General features: G+C 38.6%; 1 pseudogene; it reads left to right on the top strand.

Annotated features, from left to right (window-relative positions):
• The first annotated feature begins 3,521 nt into the window (after positions 1-3,521).
• Positions 3,522-12,589, top strand: LOC141497352 (uncharacterized; annotated as a pseudogene).
• Positions 12,590-13,018: the final 429 nt, after the last annotated feature.

A 13,018-nucleotide genomic window follows, 5' to 3' on the forward strand; every position in this document is an offset into this window, starting at 1 on the left:
ACACATGCATCAGCATACACATGTCTCAATATACATACATGAATATATACATGTGTCATTATTGCTTTTATAATTTTATCTAAAAATCATTAGTTTATATGAGCCAATGTATCAATATTAATATTTCTTAAATATTGTGCAATCATATTCTTCAAAATAAATATCCCTGTGTTTGTATACCCATCTACATATGTGTGTACTAATTTGGTACATATATTTATATTTAGGTTCCCATATCTGGTACAAGATCTAATATACTCAGGGATGTATCTGTACAAAGTATTTGGAGGTGTCGTAAGTCATATAGAATGAAACGTGGCACCTGTGATGTCTAAATTTTATACATGGATCAATATACGTGTTTCAGTATACATATGCATCAATATGCAAATAGTTTCATACACATGCCTCAGTAAAGAAGTTCCTCTTGTAGTTCCCTTTGCCATATACATGCTTCAGGATTTACATGCCTCAATATGCATGCATCATTATACACTTGGATGAATACACATGCCTCAATATACAAATGCACCACTACATACGCTTCAATATACATGTACCTCAATATGCGTATCATAGTTATATCATGATGTCATTTGTTCATGTGACAACATTTTTGTACACATTCAACAAATTCTTCCACTTATTTTGTTGTTATTAATAAGCCGCTTTAACTATCTGCTTTAGAGCTTTCAAATAACGTCCTCTATCCTTGGACTGTCCCTGTCCCATTTTAATGCTCTCTGCTTTAGACCTGTTGAAAAAGTTATTTACCTTAATTGCCTGCTGTTGCTTTATGAACACTCTTTTGACCCGCCGTTGTCCCGACTTTAGCTTTCCTTTCAAGATTGCTTCCCCTCCAGGTCCAACTGTCCGTTCATCTGTCTGTCCATCAGTGCCTGGTCAGGCACCAACTATCGCCCACAATAGCTCTGGTGTGGGTCTGGACATGAATTTCCGAGAGTCAGGTCAGGTAGACAAACATACTCAAACACAAAATGTTGGGATGTGAAACTCTACCATCTTCATTTTTGGAAACTCAGACTTTTTATAGGAAAAACTTATCTCAGGAATTACAGGTTAAAGGAGACACAGTTTTACCATTTCCTGGGTAAATTTACAATCTTTGTTCCTAGAAATAAGTATACTTCTCTATCAAAGAAACCTTTTACAACCACCTCTGGAGTCACAGATTATCCTAGGTCAGGGTTCACTGGTGAGCCAACAGATCCATACAATGATCAATAATCCACACATATCTTTTTTTTTAGGTCTTTGCAAGGCAAATGGGGTTAGGTGGCTTGCCCAAGGCCACACCAGATAGGTGATTATTAAGTGTCTTAGACCAGATTTGAACCCAGGTACTCCTGACTCCAAGGCCAGTGCTTTATCCACTATGCCACCTAGCCGCCCCCCACACTTATCTTTGATGGAAAAAGTCACCAAGTATATGTGAATATCACTCCCTGGGGCTGGCCCCCTACATATGTACAAAGTAATTGGGGGTGTAGCAAATCATATGCGATGAATAATGGCACCTATGATATATTAATAGAATATGTGGATCAATATCCATGTTTCAATATACACATGCATCAATGTACACACATCAATATACATATTACAATTATACCTCTGCATGCAGTTTACATGCCTCAGTATACACATGTCTCAATACACATACTTCCATATACACATTCACAAATAGACATGCATCAATACACATGCATCCATATACACATGCCTCATTATACATATTAAAATTTTATCTCTCTATACAATATACATACCTCAATATACAGATGCATCAATATACACTTCCATCAATAAATATGCATCAATACACTTGCATCATTATACATGCATCAATATAAACATGGATCTATATACATACATTGATATACATGTTACAGTTATAGCTTTGCATTCAATTTACATGCCTCAGTATACACATGCCTCAATGTACTCATTCCTTAATATTCTCATGCCTCAGTATACACATGCCTCAATGTACACATGCTTCAATGTATGCATGCCTCAATACACATGCCTCATTGTACACATGCCTCAACATACACATTCTTCAATGTACACATGCCTCAGTCCACATGCATCAATATACACATATTTTTATATACATGCTTCACTATATCTGTGATTACATACACAGTTTTCAATTGGATTTTCTTAGCTTATCCTTTTGTCTAATGTATCTTTATAATCCAGATATTAATCCATTGAATCGGATTCTTGTATCTATAGATATTTCAGCCATCTCTGTAGCTATATATAAACATGTATAGACATAAAGTCTTTACACACAAATCGATTTGTGTGTAGGTCTTTCATCTTAATCATATACATGTATATACACATTTAATATATAGTTGTACACACATCCTCATGAATTTCCATGTATGTATATTGATAAGCACATTTCGAGAAATGGTCAACCACCACAAATGTATAAATAGAAAACAGATGCATATTACATATGTGAGTGTTCATATAGACTAGATCTGTGTATCTGCATACATGTGTTATGTTTGAGCACCTTGCCATGATGGTCCATGTGTCCGTGTGTATGTGCATACTGTTGGGTATGTGTATGGATATGAATATTGAATATATGAATATAAATTATGCATATGAATATTCAGTGATTCAGGTGTATTATCTGTTTACCCCTACCTATCGTTACACCAATGGATGCGTGCACATATACAAGTGTGTCTATATGTGTATAGGCCTGCATTCCATACAAATGCTCTAGGTCACATAGACAATATAAAAAGCATTTCCTGGTATACCCCACTTCCCCCACCATCTCTTTTTTCATGCTTTCTTTCTCAAGACAATTTTCTTATATGACTTTATACTGTATATTGGCAGCTTAAAAATAATAACCAGATCCTTAATAACTGTGTGTAACTCACTTAAGTGCTTTCAGCCTCAATTTCCCCATCTGTAAAATGGGCAAATACCTGCCACAGTGGGGTGTGAGGATTAAATGACATAACTTAGGTCTGTTGATTTGTAAATCTTCCAGTTCTGTGTGTTGCTAACGGCTACAAAGATGTTTTTCTATGGCTTTATCACTGAATTGGCTATTGGGTGGGTTCCATTGGATAACCATTTACTTTTCACTTCCATTTGATAATCATTTACTAAAACTTAGAATTAATGACTATGTCCCAAGATTTAGAACTGGAGAAGACCTCAGAAGTCTTCTAATCCAACCCACTCATTTGGCAATTGAGGAAACGCACTTCATGAGGTGTTAAAGTAGTTGCCCAAGTTTATACAGCTTTCTACATGGTGGTGTTAGAATTTTAACTCTGATCTTGGGGCTCTCAATTCAGTGCTCATTCCACTGCAACAAAGGTTATGTGCCGTGTCAGTTGATATACTCACACCAACCAAATCCCAGCTCCTTTTTAAAGCATGGGAGAATAACTTGATGGGAAATGTCTTGATCTTTTCCTCTTTTTCATGGTGTGACATTGATCATTTGAGTGAAGATGATAGTCCCTGAGGAGGATGACTCCATAAAAGCCCTTGATTCCCAGATCAGTGGAGAGGATTCCACAGAGAATCTTGGAATGGATCTATATATAGACCTAGCAGTCGAGCAAGCTGATGGGTGAGGTGGATTAGGTACAGAATCTATAAAAACTAGCGAGAAAACTTGAAATCCAAAATCGGCAATTAAGACCTGGGAAACAGACAAATGTTCCTAATGAAGTGAGAGAAGTCAACTTGAACACAAGTTGGGCCAAATAGAGGGGAAAATAGTGGCTCAGTTGTGAGCAGAAAACCAGAGTCAACTTGGTGAGCTAAAACCTGAGATAAAGGAGAACAAAGGGTTAAAAGGAAAGGTAGAGATGCAAAATCACCAGTCTACTAAAGGATCATGCACTTGTGGATGATGTAGCTATACCATTGAGGCCCAAACTTAATCTCTAAAATGACTGGACAGAATTCTATTATGTAGATAGAGTAATGCAGCCTCTGCCCTGATATACCATTATTTGGTCTAGTACTGGATGATGTGGAAATAGTAGAATTTGGTGATAGACATCTGAAGGAGATGTCAGGAACTGACAATTTGTGTATCTTGGAAGACTGGATGTCCCCACTCCTTTTTTGTGTGAACTTGAGAAATTCTTCATGGAGTTCTGCTTCATATGATGATACCTTTTATAGCCTTGTCAACAAATGGAAAGACCTGATTACAAGTTTATTTGCTTGAAGTTTACAAAATTATATTCAGTCTATCCAAGTTGTGATTTCTTTTTTTTTTAGGTTTTTGCAGGGCAATGGGGTTAAATGGTTTGCCCAAGGCCCCACAGCTAGGCAATTACTAAATGTCTGAGACCAGATTTGAACTCAGGTACTCCTGACTCCAGGACCAGTGCTCTATCCACTGTACCACCTAGCCACCCCTAAATTATGATTTCTTAAATACACCTCCACTGTCATCCTACTCTCAGCCATCAGAGAGAACTGAAAGAGATGGAAGACACTCTAAATGGCTGAGACAGTCAGTGCCTTGGCTGCCATTTTGAGTTTGACCTGCCCCCTAAGCAGCCAACCAGTCCATTGAGAAGTCCTTATTGGGGCAGCTGGGTGGCACAGTGGATAGAGGATTGGCCCTGGGGGTCAGGAGGACCTGAGTTCAAATCTGGCCTCAGACATTTAGTTATTGTCTAGCTGTGTGACCTTGGGCAAGTCACTTAACCCCATTATCTTGAATAATTTTTTTTTAAAAAGAAAGAAATCAAATTAAAAAAAAAGAGAGAAGTGCTTACTTATTTTGGTGGTTCATGAAACCATGGAGATTGTTAATCTCTATGGGTTTCAGAGAATGAAGGCAAAGAAGGGAACCTTGGTAAAGAGCAATGGGGGGCAAGATGGAGGAGTGACCTCAACAGCCACACATAGGGCTTCTCACCTACTTATTCATTTAATGTGTATTGTAGTCATGGATGTTACAGTAGCTGTTGAATAATTGTGGGAAATGTTTGACATCCTACCTTCATGAATGCTAGTGCTTGGTAACTTTGCTGTCAAACTAAGTATGATACTTTAGTATATTAAGTTATATTTCTCTGCAAAACAAAACAAAATTCCTCCCAGGAAATCCCATTCCTTTGCTAACGATATACTGCTCCCATTCCATTCACTCAGTCACCCAGCCACAGTGTCCACCCTACCTTAAATTCTTTTATGAGCTTAAACCATTGGTACCCTCACTCTCATTTCTGTGTGTGTGTGTGCCTATTGTTTTGAATGGACTATTTGCTTATCCCTTGTGTGCTAATGGGTATACACATGTATGAGAGTTGAGAAAGGATATGTTTGTCTTTTGAGTCATAAGGGACTTTCTCATTGCCACTAGTCAGACCCTTAAGTCTATAGACCCTTGCATAGAAATGGCTTTAGCTATCATAAGGGAAATTTAGCCCACATTTGACCCCATAACTACTCACATTTCTCTAACGTTTTCAGATATCATAAGTACTTTTCTCAAAACAATTCCAGAGGTTTAGCCAAGGCCACCATCTCTGCTTCATCTCTGACTCTCATCTGGCTTATTCCATTCTGCCCATAAGCTTATGGAAGGTGCTCCTTATCCAGTCCCTTACCAAAATAATCTTCATGAACCTGCTGTCCCTCAAGCTATCATCCTGTTTCCTGACCACCAAATTTCTAGGAAGATTGACTGTCTACACTCTTCCTTCTCCTCTCTCATCCACATAATTGGAATTCCTTTGCAATTTGACCTTTGTCTCCACTACCAGGATCACTGAAATTGTTCTCTCCACTCATGTGAATAACTTGTTAGTTTAACGAGCCCTTCTTTGTCAGACCCAATGACCTCTGAATTCCTCTGTAGACTCTCTTCCCTTGTGTTCTATGCCATTTGCACACAGTGTTTCTTCTCCCTCTCTTCTCCTTTCTTCTGTTTCTCTAGTTTGGGGTTTCTTTGGGTTTCTTGTTCTCTCTCTGTCTCTCTCTCTCTGTGTCTCTCTTTCTGTCTCTCTCTGTCTCTCTGTCTCTCTGTCTCTCTGTCTCTCTGTCTCTCTGTCTCTCTCTCTCTCTCTCTCCCTCCCTCTCTCCCTCTCTCTTTCTCCCAAGAATGGACATGTCCACTAAGCATCTGGCCTTGGCCCTTTTCCCTCTTTATGTTCTTTCCCTTGTTGATCTTTCCGGATTTCACTTCTATTTGGATGATTCAAAGATATTTCTGTCTGTCCTTTCTCTAGTTGAACATTTCCAACTTCCTTTTTGACGTGGATGAACTACTAAACTTAGTAAGTTAAAAACTGACTTTGTCATCTTTGCCCATAGAGCTGCCCTTTGTTCTCAACTTTGCTATTTCTGTAGATATCACCATTGCCTTTCTCCAATCCATCTTTAGTATCTGTATTTCAAAAGCATAGGTCTAGACACATCACTATCCTTCTCAAAAAGCTATAGTGACTCTCTCTTGCCTAGAGGAGAAAGTATAGACTCAACCTGGTATTTAAAGCCTTTTCCACTTCGATACCAGTGTACATTTGAAGTCTTAATCCATTTGCTTTACTGTGTGTTGAGCCCAACTAAACTCTGTTGGTTTTTGCTTCTGCAGATAATCCTCCATCCCTGGAGCATACTCCACAACTTTGCCTCTTGGGGGTCCTTACCTTTTGTCTTCTTTCAAGATTCCAAGTCAAGAGGTACTTTTGCCATCAAACCTTCCTGGAATCTCCCCCTTCTTTTTCTCTCTTTTGCATCTCTGTCATATTCAACCTTGTATTATATATACTTTGCATCCATTTTTATTTATTTATTTTTAGATTTTTCAAGGCAGTGGGGTTAAGTGGCTTGCCCAAGGCCACATGGCTAGGTAATTATTAAGTATCTGAGGCCAGATTTGAACTCAGGTCTTCCTGACTCCAAGGCCAGCGTTCTATCCATTGTGCCATCTAGCCACCCCTGCATCCATATTTATTGAAGAAAATTTCTCTAATAATATTTCCCGGGGCAGCTAGGTGGATAGAGCACCAGCCCTGGAGTCAGGAGGACCTGGGTTCAAATTTGGTCTCAGACACTTAATAATTGCCTAGATGTGTGACCTGGGGCAAGTCACTTAACCCCATTGCCTTAAATAATTTTAGAAAAGAATTAAAAAATAAGATGATGTCCCAGAAATAATTGCAGTTGAAAATAATCTTGGCCAACAATTTAAATAGCACAATGTCTATTTTGTGGCACATTAGCAAAAAAGTTTACTACTTAAAAAGTTCCTATGTCAGTTTGCTTAACTATTGTTTAGATATTGTTAAATATCAAATGTTCATGGAATCCTAGAATTTGAAGTTGAAAGGGATCACTGAGAGTCCTTCATCGTACAGGTGAGGAAACTGAAGCCGAGAAAGGGGGGTGACTTGTTTAAAGGGGTCGACCAGGAAGTAGGTAGATCAGAGCCAGATTTGAGGCCAGGCCCTGACTCAAATCCATTCAATTCTGGTGAAATGTCTGCAGTCATATGTACTATCTACTAGGTACATACTTTAGAACTGTAGAAGATTCCCAGGGTCTTTTGCCAATCTCAGAGAGGTCATATTTGCAGTGATCAGGAGTTATGTAATGCCAGGGAAGACGAGGAGGATTGTGCCTGTCCCCAGGCATTTTCAAGCATGCCCAGATAGGCTTCATCTCTACCTAGTTTGCCTCCAAACCCATTCCCACCCCAAGTGGTACTACATCAAAGTAACACCTACTCAAATGATTCTCCCATAGAGACTAGTGGCAAACTGCAGACAAGACTGAGAAAAGTATGCTAGCTGTGGACTCTATGCTTGGCATGACTTGAAATATTTAGAAAACCAACTGTGACTGAAATAAAAGTTTCATTGCAGCAAGATTTCTAATGGTTTCTCTTTTGCCCCCCCCCCCCCCATTGCAGGAGTTAAAATCAACAAAACCAATTGTTTGTATGTGTGTGGATAAGAGTTAGCTATGAAGGAGTCAAAGCCACCTTCACTGCCATTGACTTGGAAAGGGCCTTTAGCAGCATTTTCTTCTTGAAGATGAAGAAAAAGTCCCCAGACATTAAAACAACTTTGCTTAAGGTCACACAGTTATTTAGGGTGTAACTTGAACTGGAAGACAGGTCAACGTTTTCCAAGGTTAGTGTTTTTCTACTTGAACTTGGTGTTTTTTCTTAATACTCTTGGGGAGACATGACTCTTGGATATGGAAATGGTGGACAGGCTACAGATTCACTTTGCAGGTGGAGAGAAAGAGAAGTGATTTCATTGGCAGTGGGACCCAGACCTGGACTGCTAGGTCATCTATATGATGGACACAGGACTAAGTGGGTAGGAGATTTGAGACTTGTGGGGAGTCAAATGGATTACTGGGAGGGGAGAGAAGTAGAACCCTGTGGAAGGGAATGAAGTGGTTTAAATAAACCCAACAACCCCTGTCTCTCTTACTCAGGCAGCAAGGGAAAGTGTCTTAAGTAGTAGGAGAAATAGAGTTGGTATATACAGCTCTGCCAGTTCAGCTTAGGAAATTCCGCTTAGGAAATTCCACTGTTAGTCATCACTTCTGTCATAAGTGAATCATCACTTGCCAAATGTTTAAAAACCATCAGGGAGGAAAAACCTCTCCAGTCCTCTTTTTGTTTTCATTCTTTTTCACATGAATCATTATCCAACCATGACTTTCCTCGTCCTATATTTATAGAACTTATTTTTTTTTAGCTCAAATGTAGAACTTTGCATCGATTCCATTTTCATTTCCTCATGGTAATAGTTGACTCTTCATTCTCCCGTGTTGGGACTTTGAGGTCCATACAGTGGCATCCAGCATGTGGCATCCTTTCCAGCTACAATTGATATGCAAGCCATCTATGCCTTATAACGTCCTCTTTTCTTAGTTATTTCAGCTGGAATGTACAACAATATGCCCATCGAAATTAGATCAAGTCTTTTTGTTCTTTGAATTGTTTAAACTGGGTGTTCAAATAGTTGCTTAATCAGGTCTTCTTTGTCTTTTTTAAAAAATTATTCTAATGACTTTTGCTAGTATATACACCATCTTCATTTCCCATGATGTACCCCTCCACACCCAGATGCCCATTACTTATAAAAAAAATAGGGACTGGGTCTGAGATTTCTTCATTGGAAGGAAACTTGAATGAGTTAACCTATGCAAGTCAGCTACTTGTTTGCCATTTAGAGTCTTAAAGAATTGTATGATTACAAAGATGAAAAAAGAAAGAAGGAAAAGCAGTTCACCCAAACCAATGAACCCATCCACCAAGTCTGATAGTATTTGCAGTTTCACACTTACACACTCCTCTACCTCTCTAAAAGGGAGAAGAAAGTGTGTTCAGTTTATATTTGTTATTGATCGTTCCATTTTCATTGTTGTAGTTATTGTGTGTCTCATTTTCCTGGTTCTACATACTTCATTTGAGTGATGACTTTTGCCTTTGTTTAGTTTTCATAGTCATGGTTTCTTATGTGTAACAGCATTCCATTATATCCTTGGTCTATGCTTTGTTTAGCCAAATCACATTCTGATCATTCAGTCGAGCATTTATTAAACACTCACTGTATACCAGGCACCATGCTAAATGCTTCATATGCAAAAAGAGGCAAAAGATAGTGCCTGCCCTTAAGGGGCTTACAATCTAGTGACAGAGATACCTTTGTATGTGGGAACAAACAAACGTGTACAAACAAACTATTCGGCATAAATGGAAAAAAATAATTTATAGGGGAAGCACTAAAATTAAGTGAGGTTGATATTTTCGTTGGGAATTGAGGGAAACCAGGGGGCAGAGGTGAAAAGGGGGAGCATTCTGGACATGGGGAACAGTCAGAGAGAACACCCAGAGAGGTGATGTGCTTTGTTCATAGAACAGCCAAGAGGCCAGTGTTGCAAAGATGTGTAAGGCTTAAGAAGATAGGAAAGTTGGGGCCCGGGACAGATCATGAAGTGCTTTGTATGTCGGAGGATTTTATCATTAATCCTGAAGTGTGAGTATGAGAGTGACATAGCCTAGCCACTTAAATGGCTGAATGGAGGGTGGAGTAAGGAGAAACTAGAGGCAGGCAGCCATTCCAGGTATGAGGTGATGAGGGCCTGCTCCAGAGTGGTGGCAGTGACAGAAGAGAGAAGGACTGTATTAGAGGCATGTTGCATAAGTTAAATCAACAGATCTGAGTAACCGCTTCAATATGGGAGTGAGGGTGAGAGAGATTGAGGAGTCCAAGATGACTTGAGGCTTAGGAGAAGGTAGTGCCCTCTCCAGTTGATTGGGAAGGTACAAGGTAGGCAAAGGGTTAAACCCTTAGGGGGAGAGATAATGAGTTGTGTTTGCAGAACATATTGAGTTTAAGATGTCTGTTGAATATCTAGTTTGAGATACCTGGAAGGCCATTGGAAAAGTGAGACTGGAGAGAGGTTGGGGCAGGATAGGTAAATTTGAGCATCATCAGGATAGAGATTGTCATTAAATCCATAAATCCTGATGAAGATCACCAAGTTGTGCAGAAGGGGAAGAGATATCCTGACGTACCTCCATTTAGTGTTATCTGGATGAAGATACTACAAGGGACACATAGGTAGAAGAACTAGGAGAGAGGGGTGTGTGCAAAACACCTATAGAATAGAAATGATCAAGGAGGAAAGGAAAGTGACAGTGACTTGAGGAGAGCAAGTATAGAATTGAGCTACTGGAGTTGACAATTAAGGAATCACTGGTCATTGGGGGATAGTAATTTCAGTCAACTGATGAGATCAAAAGCCAGATTGTAAGGGTTAGAGGTGGAATAAATAGAGTGAATAGAGAGAAAGTAGAGGCCACTATTATAGATGACCTTCTTAAGACATTTAATTACAGAGGGTTGAAGAGTAGTTGGGAAGATAGTTACTAGGGTTGGAAGGATCAAGTGAGGGATTTTTTTTCAGGATAGGAGAATCTGGGACAAATATTTATTATGTTTGCCAATAGTTTGCAATTTTTCTTTTGATATTTTTTTCCTGCCTTTGGACTACTTCAGTGGGGGATGGCTTGGAATTAGTATTAGTTTCCTTTAATCTTGGATATCAGAGTCTTTTCAAAGATATTTGATGCAATGATTCTCCCTTTCCCCTTACTCCCCAGTCAACTGCTTCTCTTAGTATCTCTATTATGTTGGTGTGTGTTTGTGTGTGTGTGTGTGTGTGTGTGTGTGTGTGTGTGTGTGCAAAAAGCCTATGAATTTCTTATAGTTGAAATGATCTATTTTATCTTTTGTGGTTACCTGTGTCCCTTGCTTGACTACAGCCATACCTGTGAAACACACCTAGTCTCTTAAGAGGTTTTTTTAAAGGTGTGACTTTTTATATTCAGATTCTAGATTCATTTTGAAATCATTGTGGTATATATTCAAAGATGATGGTTTAAATCTGATTTTCTGCTAAGTTGGGCAGGGTCACTATAGTTGCCAAGGTGCCCACCCTAAAACTGGGGCTCAGGAACAAGTTTCCTAAGTTCATAGAGGCCAATGTGGGTAGGGCCTTAAGGAAATGACTAAATAATGTATTTAAAGTTCTTTAGTATTCATTTGGGATATCAAGTCATCTTTCTGAGTTCAAATCTAACCTTAGACACTTCCTACCTGCATGATCCTGGGACAGTCACTTCACCCTATTTGCCTCAGTTTCTTCCTTTGTAAAATGAACTGAGAGAAGGAAATGGAAAATCACTTCAGTATCTTTGCCAGGAAAAAAACCCAAATAGAGGCAGGAGAACTCAGACCTGACTGAAAACAACTAAATACCAATAACAAGAGTTAATTCAAAAGTTTATTTGTATCTTTGTCTAGGAGGTTCTATCATCTCCCATGTTATCTGTAATTACTCTGTTTCTGGCACATCATTCCATGTTTTGGTAGGATTGAAGGGTTAAGGTGATTTGTAGAAACATGCTGGTATCTTGCTGGTATTATGATCCCATTTTGGATTCTTCAAATACTTAGGGTTTTTTTAAGGTGGGAAATGTTTTCATTAATACTGAGAATAAACATATTGTATTTCTGAATTCCTTATAATTTTCCAGTCAATTTTCTAAAGTTTTCTTTTTATTTTCTTCCCTCTCCCTTACTCCCAACAGTAGACTTGGTTTCTAATCAAATCTGATTTTCTTCTACTTTTGGCAAACTTTTGTTAAATATATGAAAAGTGGGGGCAGCTAGGTGGCACAGTGAATAGAGCACCAGCCCTGAAATCAGGAGGATCTGAGTTCAAATTTGCCCTCAGCTGTGTGACCTTGGGCAAGTCATTTAACCCCATTGCCTTGCAAAAAAACAATATATATATATATAAATCTCTTTATATAGCACTGAAAGTTGAGCTGAGCATTGTTTTAAATGCAAGGCAGACTATAAAACCTAAATTTACTAACCCTCTTACTTTGGATCAAAAGCCCAAAGCATCTTTTACTCCTGGTACGTCGAGAACAAATTTGTCTCCTACCAGTATTGCTTCTCTTGTATCCAAGGGTTCTTTGGTAAAAGCAAATACCCCAGCTGCAGAAGCATAATCTTTTGGAACCAAGAAAATGGAGTTAATTGCCCAGCAGGTAAGATGCTGCTAAAATACCACCAACAAAATCTAAAAGGGGAAGCTAGGGAAACTCCTTTACCTTTAAATTATTGGTCTCTGTAATTTTTAAAGAAATAAAAAAACTTAAATTCAGAGGTTAGGAATAGTACTTATAGTTAAACACATAAAATACATTCCAGTAAGTGATACAGAATAACTAGATGAAGGTTATTTCTTTTTATTTTCTTTTAAATTTAAATTTATTTATTATTCCAACTACATGAAAAGATAGTTTTCAACATTCATTTATGGGGTAAGATTTTGAGTTCCACATTTTTCTCCCTCCCAGATGTATTTTATTTCAAAAAACCTCCCATTAGATGCTATCAGGGGCATGGAGGGTCAAAAGTCGAATATTCAGGAGCCT

The sequence above is a fragment of the Macrotis lagotis genome, chromosome X (genome assembly GCF_037893015.1).
Source record: "Macrotis lagotis isolate mMagLag1 chromosome X, bilby.v1.9.chrom.fasta, whole genome shotgun sequence".
In the NCBI taxonomy this organism is placed as follows: domain Eukaryota; kingdom Metazoa; phylum Chordata; class Mammalia; order Peramelemorphia; family Peramelidae; genus Macrotis; species Macrotis lagotis.